Genomic DNA, 19,558 nt, shown 5'->3' with positions numbered 1-19,558 from the left:
CGTGGATTGCCTGGAGGAGAAAATGACGCGTTCGCGTCAGGGACGCGTATGCGTGGGTGAATTTGTGTTTTGGGCACAGTGCCCGCACCAGGCCAACACAACTTTCGACCTGACACCTCTTTACGCCGATTTTCCTAGGTCACACGTGCGCATCATTGACGCGTACGTGTGATGTGCCAGTTTTTCAATTGACACGTACGCGTGAGGGACGCGTGCGCGTGGTGATGCTTGTGCGATTGGCACACTTTTTGCATTACTCCCACACAACTTTCTGCCACGTTTTTCTCTTTTTTTTATGCAATATGCAGATGCAAATGCAGACTATATGCATGAATACTAAGAAAAATAGAGTAAAATAAAACTAAGAATAAAATAAAATAAAATCAAATAAAACCAAGACTGAAAAAGAACGATCATACCATGGTGGGTTGTCTCCCACCTAGCACTTTTAGTTAAAGTCCTTAAGTTGGACTTTTGAAGAGCTCCCTGTTATGGTGGCTTGTGCTTGAACTCATCCAGAAATCTCCACCAACGTTTGCAATTCCAATAGACTCCGGGGTCCCAAACTAGGCACGTAAAGCCTTCAAGCAAGTTAAAGCAGGATTTCAGGCCCCAGGGATGTTGATTGTCAGAATAAATTCTAGGATCCCAAACCTTGATTTTATAACCGTCTTCGCTTTTATCTACATTGTTTCAACCGGGCGGTACACAACCTGAATTTCTACTGAGATACCCAAACTTCTTCCGAAATCCATCCAATCGAGTTCTATACCAATCCTTGCACTTCCAATTGGAGTGTGGAACCATATTGAACTTTGGATGCCAACTTCTATTACTAACCATCTCCCTCTTACTCTTAAAGTCACAAAGAGCTCTAAGCTGGCCATCGGTTTCAAGCAAACCATATTCAAGTAGAAAGGTAAAGATAAAGGCTAAGGGTTTTACCTGCTTGAAGTTTGTACTAGGTGGTAATGGCCTTGGGAGAGGTGTTTCCGGTGGTTCTGCAAGCTCCACTTCCTTGTACTCCTTTGTGAATTCTTCCATTTCCTGACAAACCTCTTCAACTGCAACCAGGTCTTGATCAAAGTCTTCAATTTCTTCCTCATCACTCGAGTCATAAGTTGAAGGTTGAGAAAAATCTACCTCTACATCATCTTCATATTCACTTGGGAAAGATTCTTCTATCTCAAAGAACTCAATTGCAGATGCAAGTTCATTATTAGGAGAGTTTAGTTCATGATTATCATTACCAAGGCAACTCGCTTCTTGATCTGTTCCGTCCAGTTCTTCATAAGGTTCATGCTTTGAGGGTTGTGCACTATCCTCCTTAGTATCGATTGCAAATTTCTTGGCGAAATTCTCTACAATTCTTGATTCCCATGGAGGTTCAGTGTCTCATAAGTCTTCAACCAATTCTTCTTCTTTGATAATTTCAGCTTCCTCCACTTGTTCCAGTACAAAGTCATGCTCTTTACTGTCCGCCGGAGCTTCTAGTGTCTCCTTCGTACTGGGGGCTAATCGATTTATCGCTTGCTCCAATTGATGAAGGGTTGCATGAAATTTATCCACGGTTTCTTTAAGACAATCCTGTGATTCTTGGGTCGACGGATATGGACATGATGCATATGGAAGTGGTGGTTCTTGGGAGTAATTGGATTAGAATTGGGGTGGGTAAGGGTTAGGGTCATATGGAGGTGAATGGTTGTGGTTGGCTTGTGAGTATGGTGGTTCGAAGCTATATTGAGGAGGTGGTTCATTGGCATATGATGGGGCTTATTGGTAACTACAATGGAGTCCACCATATCTATCATCTTGGTATGCACCTCAGAATGGCTCTTGACCATAGTAATTAGGTGGAGGTGGTTTGTCACGACGGGGTCCACCATAACTATTGTCTTGGCATGCATTGTAGAATGGATGTTGTCCCTGGTACTTTGGAAAGTGTTGTTGCCGAAAGGGTTGATCAGATCCTCGTGGCTCCTTCCATCTGTGATTGTTTCGACCTTGACGCATGTTCCTGTTATAGCTTCCATTCCTTTCAACAACATTAGAACCAAACTCAAAGCGACGGGGGTGAGAACTCATAGTAGCTAATAAAAATTAAAAAAAAATAAAAACAGAAACAAATAAACAAGCAAAATAAAATATTTACAATAACCAATAATAAGGCACACAATTGCAATTCCCCAGCAACGGCGCCATTTTGACGAACCGGATTCTTGCTAGTTTAGAATTTTCAAATAAGTTCTCGTTGCTAGTATAGTTTCTAAACCAACAGAGAATCCTTTCGTACAAAAAAACTTTGGTTGTCACAATAACAAACCCAGTAAAATTTATAACCGAAGTATTCAAACCTCGGGTCATCTCTCAAGGAATTGTAGGGAAGTATGATTTATTATTGGTTATGGAAAAAGGTATATTTTTGGGTTTTTGAATAGTGAACAGGAAAAATAAACTGACAAGAAAGTAAATTAATTATCATGAAAACCATTGCAAGGTATAAGAACTGGAAATCCCATCCTAGTTATCCTTATCAGGTGTGATGAAAATTGTTTATTGCTCCCACTTAGTTAACCCTTACTAAATAAAGGAAAGTCAAGTGGACTAATCAATTTGATTCCTCAAGTCTTAGTCAACTCCTGTGGAAAGACTAGCTTTAGAGGGATCCAAATCAATCAGCAAATCCCAATTTTCAATCAACAGTTGAGTTTGATAACTCAAGTGTCACCAATTACTCAACCAAAGCAAAGGGAGAAAAATCTAAATAATTTATATCATAAATAGAAGAAAACAATCATAAATCAGAAATACTTCAAATTGCATTAAATAGAATATTCAAATCTAACATGAAGAGTTCATAAGCCAATTTGGCAACATAAGTAATTAGCAAGTGAAATAGAGCAACTAAAGTAATAGAGTAAATAAAAGTAGAAGAGAACATAAATTAAAGGAACATTGAACCTGGAATGAAGAAGCAATCCAAAAATTAAGAGAAATCCTAAATCCTAAAACCTAAGAGAGATGAGAGAGCCTCTCTCTCTAGAAACTACATCTAAATCCTAAAAATTGTGTATTCTCAATGTTGTATGTTGAATGAATTGATTTCCCCACTTTATAGCCTCTAATATGTGTTTTCTGGGCCGAAAACTAGGTCAGAAACAGCCCAAAACTCACTGGGGGCGACTTCTTCAATTTTCTGCACGTGGCGTCCATCACATGTGCGCGTGGGTCACGCGTGCGCATCATTTGGAGATTTTTCTTTCCACGCGTACGCGTCAGTCACGTGTACGCGTCGCTCGTGCTTTGCGCTAGGCACGCGTCCACGTCATCCATGCGTGCGCGTCGCTGCCATTTCCTTCAAAAATCCATTTTGTGCGTTCCTTCCATTTTTGCATGTTTCCTTTCTGTCCTCTAAGCCATTCCTGCCCTATGAAGCCTGAAAATACTTAACACACAGATCACGGCATCGAATGGTAATAAAGGATAATTAAAATTAATATTTTTAAGGCATAGGAAACATATTTTCACATATATCACATAATAAGGAAGGAATTGTAAAATCATGCGAATTGTATGAATAAGTGTGAGAATAATGGATAAAATCCACAAGATTAAGCACAGGATAAACCATAAAATAGTGGTTTATCAATTAGCAAAGTAAAAACTTGATTTTTTTAATCAAGCGATCAATTAGGGGAAGTTTTAACACCCTTAGGGTTCATCTCTGTAAGGGCGCGTCGAGCGGCAAGCACCCACGCCTGGCGGATCAAGCCCCACGCCCAACGGATTTCCCCAAGCTAACACCACATCCGGCGGCTTCCTTCTTCACTCTAGCATGCCTATGCCTTATGCCTGGCGTGTGTCTTCTCCTGGAAAGTAGAATTTTGATTTTTTACCTAATTTTCTCTAATACAAGTTCAAACTAAACATAATTATAACTCTCAGGAAGTAACAATTAAGGCCCAAGCTTAATTATCCAGATCATTAGAAGCCTTAATCACATAAACAATTTTGAAGACTCTAGAAGACTAGTTGTTAATTCTTTCTAGAAACATAAGAGATATGGTTGTTAGATTTTAAAGGTTGTAGAAAGTTTAGAGAATGGGGGTTGAATCTATGGCCTTCTTTTGCTTTAATGAAATAACTCTTTAATTACAATCTTTCAATCAAAATTTGTTTGAACTCAGCAGCGAAAATTTATAAGACAATTTCATTTTGTCTCATGAATGTCAAAAAACAGAACACAGAAGGGAAGAGAGAAGCTGACACCATCATGTATCCTGGTTCAGTTGCCTTGTGCAATGCAACCTACATCTAGTTTTGTGGTGGAATTTCTACTATAGTTAAAGTATTACATACACCAATTCCAAAGGATTGACACAATCCTTTCTCTCTCAAGTTCTAACCTAACTTGACTTGGTTATGCTAATACCTAACTCTTTACTCTAAGTGCTAACCCAACTTAGAAAGGGGTACCTCACTGGTACAAGACACAAGACATTTGACACAACCTAAAGAAATTTGAAATTACTCTAGGCTTTTCTCTTAAGTGTATCACTCAGTCTTATCACTCTTTGGCTTTTTCTTGAATTCTCTCATTCAACCTTTTACCACTCTAGAAATTACAGAAAGATATACATTAAAAGGAAATTACAATCTGTAAAACTTGAAGTAGATTGATGCTTCAACTGCCTCTTTTGCTATGAGTTGAACCGGGTTGAGCAAACACTAATCAAGTTCTTCATCTTGGCGGAATGCTTCTTTCTTTAGATAGCACTGTCCAAAACATTGAACCTTCTCAGGAAGCTCTCAATGAAACTCTAACTCAATTTCTTTCTCCTTGTCTTCAGAAGGAAGAAACATTTTCTTTTTTGTATCTCCTTCCATGTTGTTGAGTTGCTTTCTTCCAAGTCAACTCCTCTAGCTGTGTGCTACCAACTTATCATTTTACAATTTTTAATTAATCCTTAAATTAGGAACTTTGAATTTGAGCCTTTTTGTTTGACCAAGAACCTCAGAGAAGTAATGAAAAAGTTGTTCAATGGTAAACCCAGATATGAACCCTTGAGCTACAGCTTTGTCTCCAATAAATAATTTTGGCCTTTAACTTCTGACTTAGCTTGAAATGGTTTGGTTTGGGTGATTAGACATTTGCCTTTTAGATTAAGATTTCTCTTTCTTTCTTCTATGGTGAAATGAGCAAGGAACGAAGCTATCTCTCTCTCCTTTCTCTGAGTCTGACTGAGAGAAAAAGTGAACGTTGGCTTTGGATAATACCATCTTGGAGGAATCAACTTGGGTAAGCAACTCGGGCTTAGGTTGACTTCATTCTACTCAGCCCTTTGATTTCTTTGCCTAGTTTTAATGGGCTTTGTTGGTTGTAGATCCACTGAAAGACTTGTTTTTGTTTCCTTCCAAATTGGGCTGCTGATTCTTTGGCCTGCAACACTTAACCAAACACAATCAAAACTAATTGGGTGATTAACCCAACAAAATAATATTTGTCATCATCAAATTAAACTTAGTTAATTTCTTAATTCAACAGATTTAATTTGAATTATTGTTTTGAATTTGAAATCGAAGTCTGTAAGTAGTTATCTTATCTTTCTCTTCGAGAGATAAGATTAGGATAGTTTGAATTTGAATTCTAGAATTTAGGATATAAATAAGTGAACCTTATTCACAGAGAAGGACATTTTGTTCCTTAGCATATCTTCTTCTTGTTTTTCTATCACTTTTCTATGGGTAACTAATCCTCTGTCAAAAGGTTAGAACGTAAATTATACCTGAGAGGTGTCAGTGTACTTATAGTAGAGTTGATAACCACTTTTGTTGAAGTAGTTCCATCTTTATTGATGGATAACAATTTCTTTTATCTTGGGAGTTTATTAAAACCTATCTTTTAGGGAAGATAGAGATAGTGGGAGAGATACATGGAGGCAGTTATTTTCTTGGGCAAAAAGAGTTAAGCACCTTCGCAGTGTCTGACCTTTTCAAAAAGGTTGGGTCGGGTATGGGTTAGAGGCCTTCTATTTGGATTGGCCTCTTATCCTTATTGGGTCTGGCTTTTATGAATTTGGGTCAGGGTATGAACAGTACTCCTACTTGAGTCTGAGCTTTATATGAGGTCGGGCTCAGGCATTTAGCGGCTTTAGTCTCTACGTCGGATACGCTACCTTTAAGAGGTCGGGTACTCGACGTATTTTTGAAATTTCGAATGTTGTCTCTTTAAATGAAGGGTGAACATTGTGCGACAGTTTCCTTGAGATTCACGCACGTCTTTAAGAGGGGGACAAAAGGACTATTTTGCCTCTTCTCTCTTATAAAAACGCTTTTGCTCTTCTTCTTCTTCTTCTTTCCCAACTTCTGAAAAGTGCTTCCTTTACTCCTCATCATCATGAAGATTCTCTCTTTTCCTTTCTTTGTTTGCTTCACAACTCCAGTTCTAAGATTTTCTTTATCTTGACTTGCTTGTAAGATTTTTTTGACGAAGAGGATTGTTCGTGATTTGCTGCTTGACATGCCCATCTCCTTTTCAATCTTCATCAAGATTGGTGTCTTATTTACTTTCTGGTAATCTTGTATTCTATTTTTGTGAGACTATTTAGAGTGGTCCCTAAATAATGGTGTTGACGTTGATATCTTGTTTGTTTTTTTGTCATTGATTCTTGGGATTTCTTTTGATGGCTTTATTTAACTATTGTTGTTTTACTTTTTGCTGAGAAATCCTTTTAAACCATTTTCACTGATTGAGATTACTGTCGAATGTTTGGCTGTGTTTCTGGAATTTCTGAAAATTGTAGCTATTTTGCATTGTAGTCGTTTTGTTGTTTGTTGATTGATTTTGTGTTGCTCCCAATGGTGTCGCTACTATACGATGATGTCACCACTGATAGTGTAGGAGGGACATCATTTTGACTCTTTATGTATGTAGAAGTTCTTTGAGACTACATTGTTTGGTATTACTTGTCTTTGCCCGACTCTTTTGGACGACGTTCGAGCTCTTTTAGTATACTTTCTTTATTTTGTATTTGTAGGTGTAGCCTTTATGTCGCACTTTGTTGTTCTCAATATGCCGACCAAAGTTTCCCCTAGTCTCTTAAATTGGGTAGATACTCCGGTCCTTTCTTGTGAATAAGGTTCACTTATGTATATCCTAAATTCTAGAATTCAAATTCAAACTATCCTAATCTTATCTCTTGGAGAGAAAGACAAGATAACTACTTACTGACTTCAATTTCAAATTCAAAACAATAATTCAAATTAAACCTTAACAACAAATCTCTTATGTTTTTCGAAAGAATTAATAACTAATCTTCTAGAGTCTTTAATGCTTGGTTGTGATTAAGACTTCTAATGATGTGGATAATTAAGCTTGGGTCTTAATAGTCACTTCCTGAGAGTTGTAATTATGTTTAACCTGGGCTTGTATTAGAGAAAATTGGGCAAAAAGTCCAAAATTCACCTTCTAGGGACATCAATCCGCTGGATGTGGAGTGGGAGCCGCCAGGCATGAATGCAGTCCTTCAGGCATGGGGCTTGTTCCAGCCGGGTGTGGGAGCTGTTCGCTAGGCGTGCCAAGCTAATTCCTTTTCCTTGTTCCTTAGGGCATGCTTTCTTTAGGCCACGTTTTTGCTGTACTTGTATTTTTTTTTTATGAAAAAGCCTTTATTCTTACTTGTTTCTTAGCCAAAAACTTCTGAAAACATGAAAATACTATCTCAACTCTAAATATTTGATTATTTATTAAATTCTATTAGAAAACATAATAAATTTGATTAAAACCTAAGAAATGAAATTGAAAAGAACTTAAAAATCACCTAAGATGACGTGTCATCACAACACCAAACTTAAAACTTTGCTTGTCCTCAAGTAAAAAGAAGGATAAACGGAGTTTTCCTTAATAAAAAAGAATTAAAAATCTTTTAAGATTGAAAACAAAAGTGGGGTTCATTATAATTATTGTGGTTACATTCAGCTCTCGTATCCTTCATGAATCTTGCATACTTAGGATTTAGGAATTTTCAAAACTAAAATTCGAATTGTATTATGAGAACTCTTTTGAATTTCAATGACTTGAGAGCAATTATTTCTTCTTTGAATTTAGGGATAGATCTTTGCGGCTTTTGACTCTTAGTGTTTTGTCACAAGGCAGATCTTAACGGACTTTCAATCGATAATCCCGGGTCAGTTGGCCCAAGTTATCGAGTGATAAAGCACCCCTCAGATCTAATTATTCAAGCCTCTCCTTGACACAGTCACACCACAAGCACATAACTAGGGTTTTGATCCAGACATTAATACTTAGAGCCTCTTTGAACTTCTTAATGTTTTGTCTTAAGGCAACTCATTAAGCAGGCTTTCAATCCATAATCCCGGTCTACTTGGCCTAAGTTATCAGGTGATAAAGTACTCCTCAGATTTACTAGCCAAAGTCTATCCTTAAAACAGAAACATCACAGGCACATAACTGGACCATAATCATTGTTACTCAGAGCCTTAAAATTTTTTATTTCTTTGATCTTTCCAGAATTTTTTTCTTCAAATGCTTCAAGAAATTGATCATCGGATCCTCATAATACTTCTTTAAATTTCTGTTCTTGAAGATTCTTTTTTCATTTTCTCAAGATTCAAGTATTTCAGATTTCTTCAAATGTAACCACATATTCTTATGTTTTTGAATTATTTAATTCAATCTTGTCATTAAGATGTCCTCCATAAAAATAGTTATTGGAGGAATAAACATTCAAATTTTAAGTTTTTAGAGAATAGAAAGAAAAGAAAGATAGAATATGCAATGCATGTGAAGAAGAAAATAAACAAAAAAGTAGACAAAATGAAAGAAACAAAAATAAAGAAAACTAAAAGCAAAAGGGAAAAAACAATGAACAAAAGAGAAAAAAATAACCAACCACCATTAGAGATGATTCATCTTATTCTGATCTTATCCAAATTTATTTAATCATTAGCACTACTTCTTGTGTCGATTCTTTATGATTCATGGTGTTACCAACACAACTTAAGGATTTATATCAAACTTAGAGATTGAAAGAATTTTAATAAGTGTAAATCATAAAAAAAGCATACATGCATGAAAAGAATAAAATAAACCTTCAACAATCTTGATACGCTTGGCGTCAGTTAAGAACGCCGGACGTCCTTGCATGCATGCTCCCATGGGGGCTTCATATGCCAGGCATGTGGTTCATCCGCTAGAAGTGCCTAAAAAAATTTTTATTTTATTTATTACTTTTTTGAAAGGTAGTTATGTAAATTAAAATAAGGCAAATATGTATGCAAAAAAAAGAGAAGAAGATGATAATGATGACTAAGGTCTCTTAACTGAAAGAAACAAGAACGAAAGAGAAAATACTGATTATGGTTGAGTTGTCTCCCAACAAACGCTTTTATATCGTCACTAACTTGACGTTGAGTCTTTCAGATTGGCGGTTGGGGTGTATTTCGTTGGTCTACTTCCTCAAGATAGGGTTTCAATCTTTGTCCGTTGACGGCCAATTTTCTTATAGAATTTTTCTCCATGACTTCAATGTGTCCGAATGGAGATATTTTACTCACTGTGTATGAGCCCAGACCACCTAGATCTGATTTTTTCGGTGAATACTTTAATGTTGATTTAAATAGCAAAACTTTCTGACCTAATTCAAAATCCTTTAGGAGGATCTTTTTGTCATGCCATTTCTTTATTCTTTCTTTGTATAACTGAGCATTGCCGTAAGCTTGAATTCTAAATTTCTCAAGCTCGTTAGAGTTGTAGTAGTTTCTTTTCCTCCATATCCTTAACATCAAAATTTAAGAATTTGATTGTCCAAAATACTCTATATTCTAGTTTGTCAAATAAGTGGCATGCTTTGTCATAAATTAGTTAATAGGGTGATATGCCGATTGCTATTTTAAAAATTGTTCAATAAGACAAAAATAAAAATATATCTTCCTTTTGCTATTTTATTTATTCTTTTTTATTTTTTCAAACAGATGTGTATATAATTCAACAGTGTAAGAAAGTGAAATGAAATTAAATAAATAACAAATTAAAAAAAATGAAATTAAATTAAATAGATAACAAATTATATACCAAGAAACTTATGCATTATTGTACATCATTCTTTTTGGTCAAATGGTACATTCCTCCAAAGAAAGGAAGGAATGCAACACTGCTCAAGACACATTATCAAAGAGGATAGAATCAAGAAAATGGGAAGTAATGTGAAAACACTGCAGTCCCACCGAGATGGAATGTACTTGCTTTGCCAAGGCATATGCACAAAAAGTAAGGCAAAATCACTACATGGGTACCAACAAGGGAATATACACTCCATTATGCTCTTGTGCTAAGTAAGAACCTGTTTGGTTGGTGTCTATGTCTAACAGAGATATAGACACAGTGGCATATGTATATTATTTGTTTAATAAGACACAAAATTATTGTATATACGGTGACACACACATAGACACAAAATACATGTTTTTAGTGTCTCATCTTTATCTTGTGATACACATTTGAGACACAAACACACTTTTTTATTTTCACCTTTGTCTTTATTATCGTTTTTTATTTTCATTTATATTCTTCTCCTTTTAATCTTAATCCACTTCTTTTTCTTTTCTTTTCTACTTTCTTTTTCACTATCTCCTTTCTTTCTCCATGTCTCCCACCCCCAACTGCTGCCTCACCTTCTCTGTCCCTCTCCACCACCTCTATTCCATTGTCTTTTTTTGCTGCCTCTCTTCCTTCTCCTCATTCCCAGCTTTCTCCTTCATTGCCTCTCCTCATCTTTCTTATCTCCACTGCCTCAACTCTTCTCTCCCTCTCTGGTTCCCTAATCTTCAAGCCTCTCTCCGCTTAGATTCGTCGCCGCCTCTACTTTACATCTGTCTTTGCCAAATTTACTGCTGCCGCCTCTGTCGCGTGTAACACCCTAATGCTTTTAAACTGGATTAAGCCTTATTTAGATTATATTGGTCATGGATATTCAAAACCTTGCGAAATTTTTAAAACAATATGAAATCTTTAAATAAAATAATTTATGTGTAAAAATATTAAATAACTAGTTTTTATTAGAATGGTTATTAGTTGAAAAATATAAGTGGATCTGGAGGTACTAACATGAAAAACGGGCGTGCTAAACTATGAAGGCACAAACAATGATAAGCTTTACTCATACCAAATAATCATAAAAAAGAAACATCATAATCACAATTGCAATCACTCAATAAAGATAAAACAAGACACACAAAAAATCCTAATTCTCTTAATTTGTGTAACTATGACTAAAACCATTGCCTATTCTTCCTCCTTAATATGAATTCGGGTAAGCGCTTACGTTTCGTATCTACGTCTTTGATATCTTGCTCCTAATAGTGCCCTTGTCTTTTCACTTCAATCGAGCAGTGTATTGCTTTGTACTGTCGTCCCTGGAGATGGTACGGAGAAAGGGGTGAGAAACAAAAATTTCTCAATAGTTTATCTATATGGTGTCATCGTATCCATCCTCAGCCACTCTGAGTTTTAAAATAAAAACAGTGATGATGCAATGTTATTCAATTATTATTTTCAAAAGTCTTTGTTAGTCGAAGTGGTATGACTTTTAGATGCTTCTCATTTACTTATGTTATGACATGTGTGACGCATACAAAATGCCTATAGCGTTAAAACATATAAAATATAAACTCATAAACCTTGGTTTGATGTTCTCATAGGCCATAAAGCAAGGCAAAATAAATAATAAATAAGAGAAGAATAGCAACATTGGTATAGATAAGTCAAATAGAATAGATATGAATAAAATAAAGATCTTAATCAATATCATAAATCAAACAAAAAGAAACTTTGGATAAAAGAAGGATTTTTGAATGAAATAATAAACACAATCATAAATCAAACAAAAAGAATAAAAGAAGAACAATCATGATCACACTTTTCATTGTACTTTTTATCATTACTTTTTCTTGTAACTTTTATGGAAGGTATTGAACTCAAACTAGTATAAAAGGTGAGAGTCCCCTTCCCTTACCGAAAGTTCTTATCCCAAACATTTTGGCAATAACCTTCTCTTACCGAAAGATCATATCGATCGATCACCTTCCCTTATCGAAGGATCATATCGATATCTTGTCTTTGGGGGTCACCTTCCCTTATTGAAGGATCATTCTCTCAATTTAATTTACAATCAAGGTTATTCAGACATACACAATAAGGTATTTATGTCAACAAAGAGGTATTATTATATAAAATTGATGGGAGTCCCCTTCCCTTACCGAAGGTTCTTATCCCAAAAGTTTGTCGATCACCTTCCCTTACCGAAGGATCATTCTCTCAGTTCTTTAATGCACATAAGATTGTTATTATAATGCATAATATGTATGAAGAAAAGAGGCATTATATCATGACATGCAATGCTAACATCTATATTAAAAAATATTTAACATATGACATATAAAAATTAGCATAAAATCCCATATCTCGAGTGAAGTTCTTATATGTATTCCGATACAAATAGACACGATTTGTTAGCGAAGAGAGACTTGTTTCATTACTAGACTTTGTGTATGTTTTGATGTAGGTATGAATCCTTAACTGGTTAGGAAGAAAATCTTCATATTCTGTAGTTTGCATAATTCAAAAAAGATATCTTTTTGAACAATATATGAGTGGACTTTGTGAATACTTTGGCAGAAAATTTAGAGTGAGAGGAAGGAAGTGAGAAGAGATAATGGTTTTTCTTATAATGGAGAAAGTATATGAATGACGATTTATAGAGATAATAGAGGGTAGAGAGGATAGGTTACCTAAAAAGTTTTGTATAAAAAAATGGAATAGAATGAGAAGGAATGACTCAAATAGCTCTTAGGTATGTGCAAATTGTGTTAGGAGAATCTAATTCGCATTTAGGTGGAATCTCTAATATGAATCGTCACTTTGTAATCCCTATAACATTTTCTATGTTTGGAATTTGAAAATATCTATTAGACATAAATTTATAGATAATTGAGTTAGTTTTAAAACCAATATCAAACGAAGCCAATCGGATAGCTACAGCTTGAGATATTCCTAAAATACTGTTAGTATATCAGGCTGGCTGATAAGAGCGCGATTTTCTACTATAGACTTGTAACAGATTTATCTACCTAATTTAATTTGAATTTATTTCTGTATAGGACTTAAAGAATAAAGCTAATTTTCTTATCTTTTCATGTAACTAAAAATCATTCAAATCCAATAAATATAGAATTAACTATGACTATATTTCTAGGGAGACAATGGCTTATTTGTACAATGTGTACAATGGGTTATATGAGTTACAAAATGAACATTCCCATGCTATCTAGAATAACCATCCGAGTACTAGGAATAATAAACATCTTCCCAAAAACTTAAACTGATTTTCGGATTCACCAAGGATCGAACTCTTGACCTTTCAGATCTAGAGTTCTAATACTATGTCATGATACCACTCATCCCAAAAGCTTCAACTGATAGAAAAAAGTAACACTAATGATTATATCTCTAATACTCCCTAAACCTCCATTGTACACATTGTACAAATATTCCATTGGCTCCTCATACTTTTTCTATTTTAAAATATTATTTATTGTCTGTTAGAGATTCACTACCACTAGTGTTCTCATATATTTAAATTTTAAATTAGATATGTTATTTTTTTAAATGTATTATTTTTTAATTTTTTATTTTGAATTTAAATCTTAAATCATTACTATTTTAATTAATTAGTTAGTTATTGAATAATGAACCTAATTCAAAAAGTTGGGATGTACATCGCGCCTCGCTCTCCCTCTCTCAATCTGTCTCATAGATCTACCTTCGTCTCTCTGCTTCTTTCGGTTTTGTCTCTGCTTATCTTATACAATTTTTTCGCCTCTCTTCCTCGTTGTCAGATCCATCTAATTTTCTGTTTTATTTTTTTTTAATTCATATATTATTCATTTCTTTAGATGTTGATTAAAAATTGTGTTTACATATTAAATTGGATTGAATCTGAATGTTTAATTTATTCTCTGTTCGCTATTATGGTAGGACGGGAATTTCATGACCTCCCGAGCTGCTGCAATGTGAAGGGAGACGTCACTACCCCATTTACTCTCACTGTCAATCCCCGTCCTCATCTTCTAGACCCAAATCAAGGCTGGTTTCTACCATCACGTCCTTGAAGCTCCACCGATCCGTCCGGAATCGGAGGTCCCGAACATAAATAATGGTAGAGAAGTGGTTATTGTGGTTATGATAATTTGAACTGAAATAATGATAAAGAGGTGGTGTTGATGGTTTATGACAGTGAACATTATTATTTTGTTAGAATGGTAAATTGCAAGTAGTATTATATCCTTAAATACTAAACAACTTTTTAAATTTTGTCTTAATTGCAAGTAGTATTATATCCTTAAATACCAAACAAGTTTTTAAATTTTGTCTTATTGTGTCTATATCATTTTATATTTTTGTGTTTGTGTCTTATTTATCGATATTCACTAACCAAAATAAGCATAAGGCACTACTTTTCCGAGCTTATTATTTTTTTATTAGTAGTTGGGATGTGTTTGGAAAACACGTTGAAAGAGAAGAAGTAAGTTTAGATTTCTTGAAAGTTTCAATTTTTGGTTTGGCAAATTTTTTATTCACAAATGCAGAAGTGATTTTGCATTCAAAATCACGTTTACAAGAAGCAACAATTTTGAGCTTCTGCGTTTTACCAACGGCTTTTAGCCATCAACATTCAATCTTTATTTATATTTTACCAACTTTATCCTTTATGCATGTTATTATATTATTTATGAAATTCTTATTATTTCTGTTTATATGAATTCTCTTTTTCTATTATTTATTATTTTTATTTTTTGTTAATTATTTGTTTGATATTATACATTTTTATAATTGTAATTTTTTGTATTATTTTTATTATTTTTTATAATATGATTTATTAATTTTATTAGGTAAAATAAATTAAACAAAAAATTAATTATAAATAAAAATAATAATAATAATAATAATAATAATAATAATAATAATAATAATATGTCAATTTTTATATGTTATTTTTATTTTAGTATATAAATATTAATTTTATTATAAAATTAATTAATAAGATCTATTCAAATATTTAAATTAAAATGATAAGATAATATACAAAAATTATTTAAGTTGATGTTTATTTTAGTAATTTTTTATCTAAAGGTGATTTTGAGTAGTGTAATCCAAACAAAATTTATTTTATTATAATCTATTTTGATATTAAAATTGCCAAACGTAAATCATTTTAACACAAACTTACTTTTCATCAAAATCAAGTTTGCAAAATCAATTTTATACAAACTCCCGTTTATAAACTGTAATCTAAACACACACTAAATAGCAGGAAAAAGATCCAATTTTAACAAAATATATAATATCAAGATCAAAATATAAAATGAAACTTTTGAATTTAAAACTCTAAAACCAAATCAGTTATCCCTTTGATATTATTATCGCACTTAATTTGGATCTAAACAAAAAAGACTGTGCTAACAAAATTATATCATAAAGTAATTTATATTTTCACTTATATCTCTATCAAACAATAAGAAAAGCCAAAAAAAATGAAAATAATTATTCATTTAAGAGAAGACGTCTATCTAATTTTTATTTGAAAGAATAACACAATCACTCGAATTAGACACACTAATACAAATAGTATTAGTATATACATTTAGTAATTTTCTCAATTTTTATTTTGTTATTAAAATGAAATCCCATGAAAGAAAAACAAAACTATAAAGCTACTAATCAGGGTAAAGAAGCTTTTCTACCCTCATCAAACATAATTTGTCTTATAACAATTTAAGTTGACTTAGTTAATTCACTAATCTGTTTAAACAAATGTTAAAAAATTTAAATCTTATTCTGTGGATACAATAATTCATTAACAATAAATTCAAGATAATAGACTAAAAAAAATGGGGAGTGATGTAAAAATTAGGGTGACAATAAATAGAGTAAAATTTAAACTCAACCCTAATTCTCTATTTACAGATTGAATTTGTTACCAAAATTTAATGTTATTTTATTCACAAATTAAGAGTAATCTAACTCTAATTCTATTTGCTCAATCCGTAAGTATTTCATCCTATATGCAGATTTTCACAAATATATAATATTATATAATCTAATAAATATGTAAATTAAAAATTTAATACAAACAACATAATCATTTTATAAAGAACACAATCGTCTCATAAATATTATAACCATCAAATATTTAATTTTACATAAATTTTTTTTATTAAATTAATAACACAAATATAAATAAAATGTTGTGATATAATATTATATTTATATATTACTAAAATAGAATTAGATTTTATATAAACAAAAATATTAAATTTTTAATTAATGATCGTGATTCAATAACAAAAATTTTTTATACTAAATGAAAAATCCTTAGTTCAACATTCACCGATAACATATTTTTATCACATGCTGCCACCCCGGTCTAAACACTATCCCATCGGAATGTAGTGTGCTTACTTTGCCAAGGTATATGCACAAAAGTAAGGCAAACACTACATGGTACTACCAAGGGAATAAACACTTCATTATTCTCTTGTGCTAAGTAAGGCACTATTCCTCGAGCATCTTATATTTTTTTTAGGGTTAATAGTTAAATTTATTTTTGAAAGATAAGATATTTTTTATTCATTCTTAAAAGATTTTTTCAATTAAATTGGTTCTTTAAAAATTATGAATTAATTATATTTGTCCTACAGTCACTTTATTAACAATTTTTTTCAAAAATTGATGTTATAAAACGTTAATTGATAACATATATAATACCTGATATATCTAATTGGATATTGACTAAATATGTTTATGAAAATTTATTAATTTAGTCAATTTTTTCAATTACAAAAATTATATTCCTAATATGACCTAGTGACTAAATTAATAGATTTTCGTAAATATATTTAGTCAACGTCTAATTGAACATGTTATGTGTCATGTATGCTATCAGTTAATATTTCACATTAATTGTTGACGAAATTGTGAGTGGAGTAATTGAAGAATAAATATGATTAATTCGTAATTTTTGAAAGACTAATTTGATTAAAAAAATCTTTTAAAGATAAATTTAAAAAATATCTTATCTTTCATGAACTAATTTGACTATTAACCTTTATATTAGCAGATGTAGCTTTTGACTGTCAAATAACGGGAGAAAGACAGTTTCAACAAAATACATAATATTAAGATCAAAATGCAAAATAAAATTCTTTAATCTAAGACACCTGAAACCAAATCAGTTATCCCTTTGACATTACTATATAAACAAAAGAATATTCAGCTAATAAAATTATATCATAAAGTAACTTATATTTTCACTTACATCTTTATTAAACAATGATAAAAGCCAAAAAAATAAATAACTATTTATTTAAGAGAACACGTCTATCTAATTTTTATTTGAAAGAATAACACAATAACTCTAGTTAGAATACACTAATACAAATAGTATTAGTATGTATATTTAGTAATTTTCTCAATTTTTATTTTGTTATTAAAATGAAAGCCCACAAAGAAAATCGAAACTACAAAGCTACTAATCGGGGTAAAGAAGCTTTTCTACCATCATCAAACATAATTTGTCTTATACCAATTTATGTTGGCCTAATAGTTAACTCATTAGTCCGTCTAAGCAAGTATTAGGGGGTTCGAATCCCGTCTTGTAGATACAGTAATTCATTGGCTAGCAGCGAATTCTTAAATAGAGCTCAAATCCACAATCAATTAGTCCTTGACCTACCAGACTGAAGAATATCGTGAGAAACCAAAAATTATAATTTGACTTAATTCTCTTGTAGGGTGATCAACAAAGAAATATCCTTAGTCTTGAGACTTCTTTTGACAACCAATTAGCAATTAGCTTCTTTTTTCCCCTTCTGATATGTGTGTGCGAAACTGTGAATCTAATTTGCCAATTCCCATCTTATACCTTCAATACTTCTCACCAAAGAGTTGGGGTGATTCTGATTTCTCTTTCCTCTTTTTAGTACCTCCAGAGCCGGAACAGAGATTGCCTCAAGTATGACTCTCCTAATGACCAGATCCCCAAGCTGTTCTTAGCTTAGCCCCTGTAAAATCCCCACATCTCCGCTTGAAAGGCTGTACAGATACCAATATTCATGGTAAATCCTGCTACTCGTCTTCCTTGTTCATCTCGGATTAGCCCCCACATCCAGCTTCTCCAGGGTTTCCAATCGAAGCTCCATGTGTTAATCTTGACCCACCTCATCGGAGGGGGTGTCCAGGCTATGCGATTTCAGTTCTCACTTTCCTTGTGTGCAGTAATTTACCTTTCTGAAATGCTTCCCTGATTGAATTCACATAATTCATGATGAAACTTTACCGCTTTCCACAAAGAAAAAGTGGCTTCCAGCCTCAATTTGATACTGGAAGCATGTAGATAAATCTTTTATACTAGTGAACTAAGAAGAGTTAGTGCTGACATGTCATTTTTTTATAATTTTGAATTTTCTTTAAAATAAATTTTACTTTAAAAAACAAAATTTCAAAGAGAAGTTCTGTGGTGTGGATTGAAAAAAACATCCATATATATAGATAGTAAGGTGTGTACATAAGGCAATTACCGCGTAGCTTCCTTCGTCTGACTTGCATGAAGAACTACAAACATAAAAGGCTGCCACTACAGGTTGATGCAGACGTTGTCATACTTGGTGCAAGTTTTAGTTTAAGAAAATTATTATTAATGTGAGTGATTATGTTTGAAAATTGGGCCGAAACGTTTTGGATTTGCTTAGGGTAAATGGGCTTCTTGTTTTGTACAACGTGAGATTATACAATCTCCTTTGAATTTCTTTTTATCATTTATGTTCTAATATGAAAACTGTTAGGATTTTACATTTTTAAATGGATTAAGAAAACAAGAACGTGCGGGACATTGTTTTAAACTTTTACAAAGAAACAAAAAAAAAAAAAAACCTAGGAATCTTGAGGTTCTTGATTTTTAATTTTTTTTTATTGTCATAATGCACTTGAATTTTTCATGTGAATGTAGGGGAGGGGAATGTACATGTAAAGTGTGCTACTTGATTATGTTTATGAGGGTCTCATACATGGGTTTCACTCCTTTGTAAATAGTCTCTGTTGCATAATATATTTGTAGATTATTGTTTACCATAATGAATATTGTTCTTATTTGCCAAACCCTTTTGTGGATTCTTCCATATCATTCATATTCATATTTGCTTATCAATTTTAAGTAGTGTTGCCATTGACAACAGCTTCTGTTGGTTCATACTTGGGAGTGGTTATATAAATGATTAAATTGTAAAGCTTTGTAATGTAGGGTTTTTCTCATTTGTTTACCCTTTTTTTGGTAATAAAGTTTAGGAAGAGTTTCAGATATACCAGAAATACTGGTGTTGTTTTAATTGTTAATTTAAATTATAGAAAATATATATAATATATATTAATTATAGAAAATATATATAATATAATTAATTAAAATCAATAGTTAAAACGATTGGAATA

The sequence above is a fragment of the Arachis ipaensis genome, chromosome B02 (genome assembly GCF_000816755.2).
Source record: "Arachis ipaensis cultivar K30076 chromosome B02, Araip1.1, whole genome shotgun sequence".
NCBI classification, from domain to species: Eukaryota; Viridiplantae; Streptophyta; class Magnoliopsida; order Fabales; family Fabaceae; genus Arachis; species Arachis ipaensis.
The sequence above is the reverse complement of the archived record's forward strand: the minus strand, read 5'-3'. Positions refer to the sequence as shown.